We start from the raw sequence: 13,330 nt of genomic DNA, 5'->3' as shown, positions 1-13,330 counted from the left end.
AGAATAAGCCTAAACCTACTGAAAATATAATATATGGATGAGGGCCAGGGACAGAAGTGATTTTTCTTGTTTTATACTTTGACTTTGCAACCAGGAAAATGCGTTACAGGATCAAAAATAAATAAATATATCTGTAGAAGTTGAGAACAATTGACAGCAAATTAGCCTTAGTGTATCAAGTTGGTGACATGACTGCACAGAACAAAACATTATTTAAGTGGCTCTGAAACACAGAATTTGACTCTACATTCACAGTGGAATGTATTCTAATGACAAATACAATAAAAAATACTCTCTCACATCCAAAAGAAAACCAAAAACAAAAAAGCAAAATATTTGAGACTATCCATTCCCTTACCAACCTAGATAGCATATTCAAAAGCAGAGACATTACTTTGCCAACAAAGGTGCGTCTAGTCAAGGCTATGGTTTTTCCTGTGGTCATGTATGGATGTGAGAGTTGGACTGTGAAGAAGGCTGAGCACCGAAGAATTGATGCTTTTGAGCTGTGGTGCTGGAGAAGACTCTTGAGTGTCCCTTGGACTGCAAGGAGATCCAACCAGTCCATTCTGAAGGAGATCAGCCCTGGGATTTCTTTGGAAGGAATGATGCTAAAGCTGAAACTCCAGTACTTTGGCCACCTCATGTGAAGAGTTGACTCATTGGAAAAGACTCTGATGCTGGGAGGGATTGGGGGCAGGAGGAGAAGGGGACAACAGAGAATGAAATGGCTGGATGGCATCACTGACTTGATGGACATGAGTGTGAGTGAACTCTGGGAGTTGGTGATGGACAGGGAGGCCTGGCGTGCTGCAATTCATGGGGTTGCAAAGAGTCGGACACGACTGAGCGACTGATCTGATCTGATTGTTGGTGATATTGCTTTTGTTATTGTGAAAGTATCATATACATGTCATTAGTTAAAGCAAGCCAGTAATTAGTGCTAATGTTCTAAAGCAAGATTTTCAGTGGCTAGAAAAAAGTTTCAAGTCTAAAACACAAAACGTTAAGTAAAGTCCTATAGCCTAAAACTTGATAACATAAGTTTGTACAATTTAATTATTTTCCTTATTTTTCTTTTTTTACAGAAATCTGTACTTCTTGGCTCTGACAACTGAAAAGCCTAAGAAGGTATGGCAACTCGGTTACAGTGAGTATCCAGAGGTCGATCATGTGGCCTCTAAATTCCATTTCCCACCTGAGGGTCCATGGATTCTTGAAGAGATGACTGATTTCAGGACTGGGCCAGGGAATGAACAAGATAAGCCTGAGAATCTTGAAGGACCAGAAATTTGAGGGCCTTCAAAGATGAGCAAGGGCTGAACAAAAAGTTTAGGAATCCATCTGATGAGGGAAAATATGAGACAATTTTAGCATCAGATCAAATTGATGCTAAAAATATTAAATTAAATAAAAATTTAAACAAATTAAATATATTAAACAAGTTAAATGTATAAAATTAAACATTAAATATATAAAAATTAAAATATAAAACAAATTAAATATATAAACAAATTAAATATATAACAATCCAACAGTTTCAAATGTTAACAGATAATATCTAATTTGTCACTGTGTCAGATTGCTAGGAGTACCAACTCACTATTCTGGGCACTGGCTTTCCAGTGCTATCTTTGTGTGAAGCATATTTCATGTAACTATAAAGATTTGAAAGAATGTTCTTATTCATTGAAGGATTCCAGGAATTAAATTCTGGACTGGTAAAAAAAAGAAACCACTGTTTTGCAACATCCTCACGAATCAATGGATCTTGGCCAAGATCATCCATGGATGATAAAACCATAAGTGAAAGTGAAAGTCATTTCTGACTCTCTGCGACTCCATGAACTATAGAGTGCATGAAGTTCTCCAGGCCAGAATGTTGGAGTGGGTAGCCTTCCCTTCTCCAGGGGATCTACTGAACCCAGGGATCGAACCCAGGTCTCCCACATTGCAGGCAAATTCTTAATCAGATGAGTTACCAGGCAAGCCACAGAATACTGGAGTGGGTAGCCTATCCCTTCTCCAGCAGATCTTCCCAACCCAGGAATCAAACTATGGTCCCTTGTATTGCAGGCAGTTTCTTTACCAGCTGAGCTACCAGGGAAGCCCATAAGACCATAAGACAAAAACCTTAGGATGAAAGGTCAAAGGGGAAGTTTATAATGCAAGATGAAAGGTCAAACTGGAAGTTTATAATGCATGCATGATGTTGGCAACATCAGGACCCTCTGTATCTCAGCATACATCAAAGTGAGGCAACTAGCAATTATATCTCTTGAAGTGATGTCATAAGTAATGTACGGAACTACAAATCTTCCAATACAAATATTCCAATTGGAACTACAAATATTCCAATAAAATTTGTTGAACTCAGGTCTGCATCTAACTACCAGTTTTTAAGAATTACAACTGGAGAAGGCAATGGCACCCCACTCCAGTACTCTTGCCTGGAAAATCCCATGGATGGAGTAGCCTGGTAGGCTGCAGTCCATGGGGTCACTAATAGTCAGACACGACTGAGCGACTTCACTTTCACTTTTCACTTTCATGCATTGGAGAAGGACATGGCAACCCACTCCAGTGTTCTTGCCTGGAGAATCCCAGGGACGGGGGAGCCTGGTGGGCTGCCATCTATGGGGTCTCACAGAGTCGGACATGACTGAAGCAACTTAGCAGCAGCAGCAGCAGATAAGGAACAGAGAAGCAGTCCTCTAAATCAGCAGTCCCCAGCTCTTTCAGCACTAGGGACTGGTTTCCTGGAAGACAATTTTTCTAGAGACCTGGGTAGAAGGGGTAATTTCTGGATGATTCAAGGATATTACATTTCTTTTTAATTTTATTTCTTATGTTGTGATATATAATGAAATAATTATTCAACTGTCCATAATGCAGAATCAGTGGGAACCATGAGCTTATTATCCTGGAACGAGACTGCCCCATCTGGGGGTGATGGGAGAGCGATGGGAGCATCTGTAAATACAGATGAAGCCTCACTCACTGGCCTGCTGCTCACCACCTGCTCTGCGACCTGGGTCCTAATAGATAAAGTTCTGGTACTGGTCCTGGTATTGGTGTTGTGGACTCTTGCTCTCAACAAAAGATGTGGGACTTTCTATGAGACAAACCACCTAACTCCTCCCACATTTTAAACAAATAAATGGTTTAAAAAGGAGACTTTCATTTATTAAAAGTCCTAGAACAACCAAATGTAACATACAAATGTTCATCCTCTAGATCTAGATTTGAATAAATAAACTGCTAAAGATTTTTTTTAGAAGATTGGAGAAATTTGTGGTTTTCATTCTGTCTGCCCTCTGATGGATAAGGATAAGAGGAAGCATCACTATGAACAAAGCTCATAGTGAAGTGAGCTCATAGGAGGTGATAGAGCTCATGGAATTCCAACTGAGCTATTTCAAATCCTAAAAGATGATGCTGTGAAAGTGCTGCACTCACTATGCCAGCAAATTTGGAAAACTCAGCAGTGTCCACAGGACCTGAAAATGTCAGTTTTCATTCCAACCGCAAAGAAGGGCAATGCCAAAGAATGTTCAAACTACTGCACAATTGCACTCATCTCACATGCTAGCAAAGTAATGCTCAAACTTCTCCAAGCTAGGCTTCAGCAGTATGTGGCTGAGAACTTCCAGATGTTCAAGCTAGATTTAGGAAAGTCAGAGGAACCAGAGATCAAATTGCCAATATCAGTTGGATCATAGAAAAAGCAAGAGAGTTCCAGAAAAACATCTACCTCTGCTTCATTGTCTACGGGAAAGCCTTGGCTGTGTGGATCACAATAAACTGTGGAAAATTCTTTAAGAGATGGGAATACCAAACAACCTCATCTGCTTCTTGAAAAATCTGTATGCAGGTCAAGAAGCAACAGTTAGAACTGAACATGGAACAACATACTGGTTCCAAATTGGGAAGGAGTACATCAAGGCTGTATATTGTCACTCTGCTTATTTAACTTCTATGCGGAGTACATCATGCGAAATGGTAGGCTGGATGAAGCACATGCTGGAATCAAGATTGCTGGGAGAAATATCGATAACCTCAGATATACAGATGACACCACCCTTATGACAGAAAGTGAAGAGGAACTAAAGAGTCTCTTGATGAAAGTGAAAGAAGAGAGTGAAAAAGCTGGCTTAAAACTCAACATTCAAAAAAACTAAGATCATGGCATCTGGTCCCATCACTTCATGGTAAATAGATGGGGAAACAATGGAAACAGTGACAGACTTTATTTTTTTGGGCTCCAAAATCACTGCAGATGGTGACTACAGCCGTGAAATTAAAAGATGCTTGCTCTTTGGAAGAAAGCTATAACAAGCCTAGATAGCATATTAAAAAGCAGAGACATTGTTTTACCAACAAGGTCCATATAGTCAAAGCTCTGGTTTTTCTAGTAGTCACATATGGAAAGTTGGACCATAAAGAAAGCAGAGAGTCAAAGAATTGATGCTTTTGAACTGCGGTATTGGGAGAAGACTCTTGAGAGTCACTTGGATTTCAAGATCAAACCAGTCCATCCTATAGGAAATCAATCCTGAATATTCATTGAAAGGATTGATGCTGAAGTTGAAGCTCCAATACTTTGGCCATCTGTTGCTGACTCATGAAAAAGACCCTGATGTTGGGAAAGATTTAAGGCAGGAGGAGAAGGGGATAACAGAGGATGAGATGGTTGGATGGCATCACTGACTCGATGAACATGAGTTTGAGCAACCTCTGGGAGTTGGTGATGGAGGGAAGGCAGGTGTGCTGCAAGCCATGGGGTCACAAAGAGTCGAACATGACTGAGTGATTGAACTGAACTGAGGGCAATTTGAACATGGGCTGGGTATCAAATGTTAATTTTATTTGCAAGAAAATAGCATTTTTGGTTATGTACATTTTGTGAAATGGTACCCTTACTTGGGCTTCCCAGGCGTCTTGAGTGGTAAAGAATCTGCCTGCAATGCAGGAGATGTCAGTTTGATCCGTGGGTGGAGAAGATCCCCTGCAGAAAGAAATTGCAACTGACCCCAGTATTTTTCCCTGAGAAATTCCATGGGTGGAGGAGCCTGGCAGACTACAATCCATGGGTCCACAAAAGAGTTGGACTAAACAAGAGCAACAACAATCTCTTCCTTTAAATACTTCAGCAAAAATGAATAAATGGTAAAAAAATAAAATTTTAATGAGGATGTGTTTTGCTTTAAAGGAACAGATTTGAGTAGTTGCTATGGATTGAATTGTGTGTAGCCCCAAATTTGAATGTTGAATCCTTAACTACTGATGTGATGGTATTAGGAGGCAGGGCCTTTGGGAGGTTATTCAGCTGAGATGAGGTCTTAATAGTGGGGCCGTCATGATGGGATCAGGGCCTTTATAAGAAGAGCCCCCTGAGAACTTCCTCTCTTTCTCTCTCGCATTCTCCTCTCTCTCCCTCCTTCCTCTCCCTCCTCCTTCTCTCCTCCCTCGATATCCCTCCCCATCACATGTGAGGACACAGCAAGGAGAGAACTGTCTGGGCCAAGAAGAGGGTTCCCAGCAGGAACACAATTGACCAGCACCTTGATCTTGGACATGTGGCCTCAGGTCTGACACCCTGGGTGGACTATGAGAGTAGTGTTGTAGTTCTGATCTTGGTGAGGCAGCAGTGAGACGTGGTGTGAAGCAAGATTTTGATTCCCTGCCAAGGAATTGAACCTGGTAGCCTGGATGAGAACCAGGAATCCTAGCCACCAGACCAGCAAGGGCTAGAGGCTAGAATCTATTTTCCCCTGGATCTTTGTCCCTAGTGAAAAATGCATTTATCACAGAGGCAGAAACTATAGATGGAGGTACAAAGTTTATTGTGAGAGACATAGCACAACAAGTGGGAAAGCCCACAGAGAAATGGTTTGTATGGATGAGCTAGAAGCAAGGCGCACCTGAGAGAAAGGGTGGGGGCAACTGCCTAGTGAGTAGGAGTGCAGTAAAGAGGCAGTAAAGTTACTTATACAGGTCAGTTCTTCAGGGTCTTTGTCTTCCTCCAGGCCAATTATCTGATCTCTTTTTCCATACCTGACTCACCCTGGGAACCTCCCCTGGGTGTGCATGCACCCCTCAGCCAAGACAAATCTGGATGTGAAGGCTTCTGGGAGGAGCAAGACTCAGTACTTTCATTGTTGTTCAGTCGCTAATTCGTGTCCAACTCTTTGTAACCCCGTGGACTGCAGAACGCCAGGCTTCCCTGTCCTTCACTATCTCCCGGATTTTGACAGGAGGATGTTCAGTTCAGTTCAGTCGCTCAGTCATGTCTGACTCTTTGCGACCCCATGAATTGCAGCACGCCAGGCCTCCCTGTCCATCACCAACTCCCGGAGTCACTCAGACTCATGTCCATCAAGTCAGTGATGCCATCCAGCCATCTCATCCTCTGTTGTCCCCTTCTCCTCCTGCCCCCAATCCCTCCCAGCATCAGAGTCTTTTCCAATGAGTCAACTCTTCACATGAGGTGGCCAAAGTACTGGAGTTTCAGCTTTAGCATCATTCCTTCCAAAGAAATCCCAGGGCTGATCTTCAGAATGGACTGGTTGGATCTCCTTGCAGTCCAAGGGACACTCAAGAGTCTTCTCCAACACCACAGTTCAAAAGCATCAATTCTTTGGCGCTCAGCCTTCTTCACAGTCCAACTCTCACATCCATACATGACCACTGGAAAAACCATAGCCTTGACTAGACGCCCCTTTGTTGGCAAAGTCATGTCTCTGCTTTTGAATGTGCTATCTAGGTTGGTCATAACTTTCCTTCCAAGGAGTAAGCATCTTTTAATTTCATGGCTGCAGTCACCAACTGCACTGATTTTGGAGCCTCCCAAAATAAAGTCTGACACTGTTTCCACTGTTTCCCCATCTATTTCCCATGAAGTGATGGGACTGGATGCCATGATCTTCATTTTCTGAATGTTGAGCTTTAAGCCAACTTTTTCACTCTCCACTTTCACCTTCATTAAGGAGGATGTTGGAACCCACCAAAAAAAAAAAAAAAGAAAAAAAAAAAAAAGAAAAGATACTCCATGTCACAAGACAAGGGAGAAGCCACAAAGAGATTGTAGGAGGGGCACAATCACGTTGAAGTCAAATCCCATACCCACCCGGTGGATGACCCATAATGGAGAATAATATTGCCAGAGAAGTTCTCACACTTTTGTGAAGGCTGTAGGCCCCACTTCAGACTTCCCAACCTGGGGATCTGAAAAAAGGGACTGGTAATCCCTAGGGAATCTGACTTAGAAGGTCAGTGGGATTTGATTATAAAACTTCCACAGGATTGGGTGAAACAGAGACTCTTGGAGGACACAAACAAATCCTTCTGTGCACCAGGACCCAGGGGGAAGGAACAGTGACCCCCAAGAGACTGAGCCGGAGTCTTGAGTTTTGAGGGTCTCCTGTGGCAACTTGTGTCAGCCGTGGCCTGCCTTGTGCACAGGGGCACTGGTAGCAGCAGTCCTGGGAGGTGTGTGTTGACTTAAGTTCTTTTGGACTGTACCTTTAGCTGTACTATAGAGCCTATAGCCTCCAGGACTGGGCTGCCTCAATTCAAACAACTAATAGCGAGGGAGAACAGCCCCACCCATCAGCAGAAAATTGGATTAAAGATTTACGAGCATGGCCCTGCCCACCAGAACAAGTCAGTCACTCCCATCAGGAAGTATGCATAAGCTTCTTATACTCATCCATCAGAGTGCAGACAGAAGAAGGAAGAACTACAATATACAGCTTCCAGAATGAAAACCACAAGTTTAGAAAACTAAGCAAAATGGTCACCTGGATCACAGCTGTATGTAATTCAATGAAGCTAGGAGGCATGCCAAGCATCACAAGTTGTCTGGGACTCTGATTGGAGACTTTTCCTGGGGACGCACACTGATGGGGGCTTCACCATCTGCAGTGTCACAGCAGGGGGCCAGCCACGTGCCACTGTGTATACTGACTATTGTGAATGCCAGATTAGTAAACAAACGCTGTACCGCCATCCAGCGATCACATCACATCCACTCCCAATGGTCACTCGGGAAGGTATTCAGGATGGCAGAAGGATGCCCTCCATCGAGTCTCAGCTACAGAAGCCACCTTTCCCACACCCCACCAACTGTGTATCTAGGAAACTCAGGATGATAAGAAGGTGGATACTTGCCCTAAATAGCTAAGGTGCATATCAAAGGAAAGATTCCAACGTGCCCAGGCTTTTGCATCTTCCCATACACTGCTGCTGCTGCTGCTAAGTTGCTTCAGTCGTGTCCAACTCTGTGCGACCCCATAGATGGCAGCCCACCAGGCTACCCTGTCCCTGGGATTCTCCAGGTAAGAACACTGGAGTGGGTTGCCATTTCCTTCCCCATACATTGAAAGACTATTAAATTCTTTGAGATATTTAACTTCTTTTAATGAATAGCAATTTTTAATGTTCCAATTATCTTTTGTGTTGCAAAACTCCCATATATTCTGGCTCCTCTTTTACCTCTTCAGAGTGGCACCTGAGATCTGAGAGGCTGCCCTTGGCTTGAAGTCTTCATACAGTTTGCCGAATTAAACAGAATCATCAACTTTTAGTATGTGCATTTTTTTCAATGGACACTATCAAAGCATTTGTCAGGAGTGACCTGTATCACGGATACCGGTATTATGTTGGTATAAAGAAGCCGTAGGACCACAATGAAATATGAAGGAATATGGATGTGTAATCCAGGTTGAGTTTAGGATGAAGACTTGAATATCTGTACAATGGCAGTAATGATACACAGGACAACATAGAAAATGGGAACCAAGACCAGGTCCCAGGGTGGGTTGGGGTGGGGCTTGATGTTCAAATCCACATTCAAGAGTGTGGGATTTATCCTGGGGGTGATGGGGATCTTTGAGTAGGCGAGTGAGATGTTAGACTGCGATAATGGAGGAGAACAAGGGAAAATGAGGCTAAAACATAAGATGGATACAAGAGAGTAAAGATGTGAAGAGAAAGGAAGTACATTAAGAGAAACTGGAAGCTGTAGAGATGGGCCGGAGAAGACCCTTTGAACAGTGAGTGAAGGCCATGACCTCTAGCTTCCATTCCTTCCTTTCCTTGAGGAAGGTGACTGTGGACAGAAATGTTGAAGGGTCATTTACACAGGAAAATCAAGACGTTGGTAGAGGTACAAGGAACAATCAAAAGTCTCTAAAAGTTTTTCACACACAAAAAAGGACTATATTTATTCTGTGGTGAATTTTCTAAGTAGAATGAGGACAAACGTTAGAGGGGAGGAAGCCAGATGTCACTTTAATTTGATAACAGCTTCTGTCATTAACTTACCCTTGTTATTCAAACTGTTTAGAAGAATCTCGCACAGATTGGGCTGTGTGTGTGATATCCAAAAATGTTCACTTCCCTCCTGTTCTCAGACCCTAGGGAAGATGGCATGGAAAGGTCATACTCTAGGCTTAGGAACGGGGTGGGAGTCAAGAGCTTTTGGTGTTCTACAACTGCATTGAAGAAAACTCCCAGCTCCCACCCTTGCTTGTGGTTTGATGGCAAGTTAAATGAATTTAGAAAAGGAGAAATGCAAAAGGGTAATTGGTGGGGTGGAAAGCAGGAGGAAGCCCTCTCTAGGGAAAGTGGGGTGGTCCATGCTGAGGCTGGTTCTCCTGTCACGACTACAGGAAGGGGCATAACTTCTACCAGAGGTCGGTGGGTACTGTAGTCTGATCCCTGAGCATGTAGCCTTCAGAGGAGTTGATGTGATCCCCTAGGACTGACCGCTTCTCTGCCTGGACCTTGGGAGGGCAGCTCTGTGGCCTTCTCAGATGCAGAGTCCAGTGGCATGCCACCATGTGGGTGGGGGAACTGCTATATGAGGGTGACCTCATGGTGTCTGCACAAACACCACCTCATTTCATTTTCCTTCTGACACCACAAATTTCCAAGGATTCTATGGAGGAGGAAAAAGAGTGGGGTATAAGTTTTCTCTGGCTTGAAGAGTGAGAAGATGGAACTTGAGTTATAGATAAGGGTGTATGACATCCTTTCAAAATGGGAGTGAGCATAGCACTTAACATAGTGCTGGAGCCAGATGAAAGAAAAAAAAGAAAGTGAAGTCGCTTAGTCATGTCCAACTCTTTGAGACCCCATGAACTGCAGCCTACCAGGGTCCCTCTGTCCATGGGATTTTCCAGGCAAGAATACTGGAGTGGGTTGCCATTTCCTTCTCCAGGAGATCTTCCCGACCCAGGGATCAAACCCAGGTTTCCCGCATTGCAGGCAGACGCCTTACCATCTGAGCCACCAGGGAAGCCAGGATGTCCTGGGTTCAAATCCCAGCTTGCCCATCTACTAGCTGTGTGTCCTTGGTCAAGTTTCTTTGTCTGTGCCTCAGGTTTTCCCATCTTTAAACATCGGATAATAATAGAACCAACTGAGTTAGTGTGTACAGTGCTTTGAATCCTGGTAAGTGCTATATGAGTTTTAAAATAAAATTGTCAAATAAATAAGAGCACAATATGAGAGTTGTGAGCTTAGTTTTGTTTGAGGCAAAGTGAGAACTATAGCCTGTGACAGAGCCTCTCACATAGCCCTGAGGAACTTCATTAAAGAGGTTCGTGTGTGGGAGAGGTCAGTGTATATGTGACCTGGTGCAGCAGGATGTGCAGCCAAGCACACATTTTGGCAGAGGCCACTGGTTGTTATGAGGAGCAGATGTCTCTGTTTATGATGCTAGAGCTTTTCTATATATGAGAATACACAATAAAATGGGCTCATAAAGTCTCCTTTTGAAAATATTTCTCTGAAGGCTTGTTCTGTCAGTTTTCCCAGAGCACCGAGTGCCTCCTTCCTGCCCTCTGCGCTGACCTCCTTGCAGGGTGTGTTGGAAGTCAGTGATGTCAGTGGCTAATGATTCCATCCTGGTAGTGCCAGATGGTGAGGGACAATGTGTAGTTGGCAAAATTAATCAGGTGTGTTGGAGTCAAATTCTTACCTGTTCCACCTGCTGTATGTGAGGAGCTTGTCGATGACTTGGGAGCTGCCTCAGGTCATGTCATGATTTGAGGGAATATCTGGTCCCATCTCTGTCTTTGCAGTTGAGGAATCAAGGCCAAGAGAGCAGCCAGGACTTGACCATGGTTGCTGTACACCCAGGAAATTTTGTGACAAAACTGGGACTGGAACTCGGGCAAGTTGGAGTCATGAGTCAGCCTCTCATGAGCTGTGTGATCGCTGTCAGGAGCTATCCAGCTCTGGAATGAAGTTGCTGCTTTGTGGGTCTCCAGGCCTGAGTGGGGCAAGTGGAGACTGGCCTACAGTTGCTCTGGGGACTGCCTTGGACTGCCTGGAGGAGAGGCTGGTTTTTCCCTCTCACATATAGCTGGTCTGAGGGCTTGGAGAGCTTTGTTTAACCTCTGGAACCTTATCACAGCTGATGCCAAGGTCAGTGGGAACACAAGTGTGAGGGGCTGCAGTGGGATGCCAAAGGGGACCCAAACTGAAGACTGAGCCCGACCTGTTTGGCTATGTAGTTTATCAGCAATCCCATTAGTTCCTTCATCTTGCTGTTAAAAGCATAGATTGTGTGTGTGTGTGTGTGTGTGTGTGTGTGTGTGTGTGTAGGTGAGGGGGGCAGTATGAAAAGCTAGTGTGAAATGGTCTCTATTGCTATGAAAAATACTCCTCCCTCCAGCTGATGACTCATCCTGGTTCATCACAAATTGTTTCTTGACAACAGAAACAGATTCAGAGCCTTCAAAATCAATCTTATGGTTACTAAAGTGAAAAGGTGGGGAGAGAGGGATAAAGTGAGCATTTGGGATTAATGTATAAAATGGACTATCTATAAAATAAATAATCAACTAGCACCTACTGTATAGCACAAGGAACTCTAATCAATATTTGGTAATAACCTGTATGGGAAAAGAATCTAAAAAAGCAAGGATTCATGAATAATGTGTAATAGAATCACTTTCCCATACAGCTAAAACTGATATAGCATTGTAAATCAACTATATTTCATTATAAAAGAAAAATCAAATTAAAAAGATTTCCTGCAGAGACCAGAAGGGGCTCTTTCCCTTCGTGGGATTCCTGATGTGACACTGGAGAGGGCAGACTGGGTACAGAACACCTTGACATTATCTGACATTTCATTATCTGAGGTTACATTTTCCTTCACGTTGGTTTCCTCTTGCTTCTTTTAATAGTTGGGCTTCCCTGTTGGCTCTGTCTGGAAACCATCTACCTGCCATGCGGGAGAACCAAGTTTGATCCCTGGGTTGGAACATTTCCCTGGGGAAGGAAATGACAACCCAGTTCAGAATTCTTGCTTGTAAAATCCCATGGATAGAGGATCCTGATGGGTTGTCTTTAACTTGTCTAAGGAGGATCATAGGGTTCATATGCAAGAGCTCTTATAAACTGGGTATGTTGAAGGCTCAGAGAACAAAACCTTTCTCAGTTGATCTGGGCTGAACTGCTGGACATAGTTTTAGAGAAAGAAGGAAGGCCCAGGACTGAGAAATAGCTAGATTAATCTGACTTGTGTTCCAAAAAAAAAAAAAAAGACAAAGTCTTCACTGAAGATCTCCTGAGCACTGAATTGGGGATTATACATACCACAATGACTAACTTCTCTTGAAAAGTTATTTTCCAACTCAGGTCCCATATCTTTCTCAATACTTCAGCTTCTTAAATATTTTATCTTTGTTACCTCACATTCTGACCTACCTGTCTCATCTTCCTTACTTCATATCACATCTCTATCTAGTCCACTAGCATAACAAGATCCAGTACTGAGGAGGTAAACAATACCTTCTAGAACTGGGTAGAAACAGGATGACTATTCCCACTGCAGTATTTTTTTTTTTTCCTGATCAAATTCATCTGAAGGACTGAGTTGGCTAGAATATGGAGATCTCTTATTTCCTGTAAAATCCCAACCGAGAAGGTGACTTCCTTGAACCTGGGGATGGTGTGTTCAATTTTGTATCCACAGATCTTAGCAGTACCGGGATTCAGTCAATGTATTTGGAGTGAATTAAGAAGAGAAGACAGTAAGGAGCTGCCTTCTCTTCCTCTCTCATTTTTGCCTGTATCAGAGTTGGTCTGAATAGGAATGTCATTGTGTTTAGTCGAAGCATGATGTCTGAGGACATAGGAGCAAGTGATAGGGGACAAGGCTCACAGAGAGTGGGGAGGCTGAAAATAGCCTGAAGTGGAAAATAGGAGGAAATGAGGTTGGAGGAGCACCCTTTTCTAATGTCATCTGCCTCTCATAAGTGGCCTGAGCCCCAGCTCCCAGGGCCTGGATACTGGAAGGGGGTCATATCCT

Source organism: Bubalus bubalis, chromosome 5, assembly GCF_019923935.1.
Source record: "Bubalus bubalis isolate 160015118507 breed Murrah chromosome 5, NDDB_SH_1, whole genome shotgun sequence".
Classification (NCBI taxonomy): domain Eukaryota; kingdom Metazoa; phylum Chordata; class Mammalia; order Artiodactyla; family Bovidae; genus Bubalus; species Bubalus bubalis.
This window is presented reverse-complemented; position numbering follows the sequence as displayed.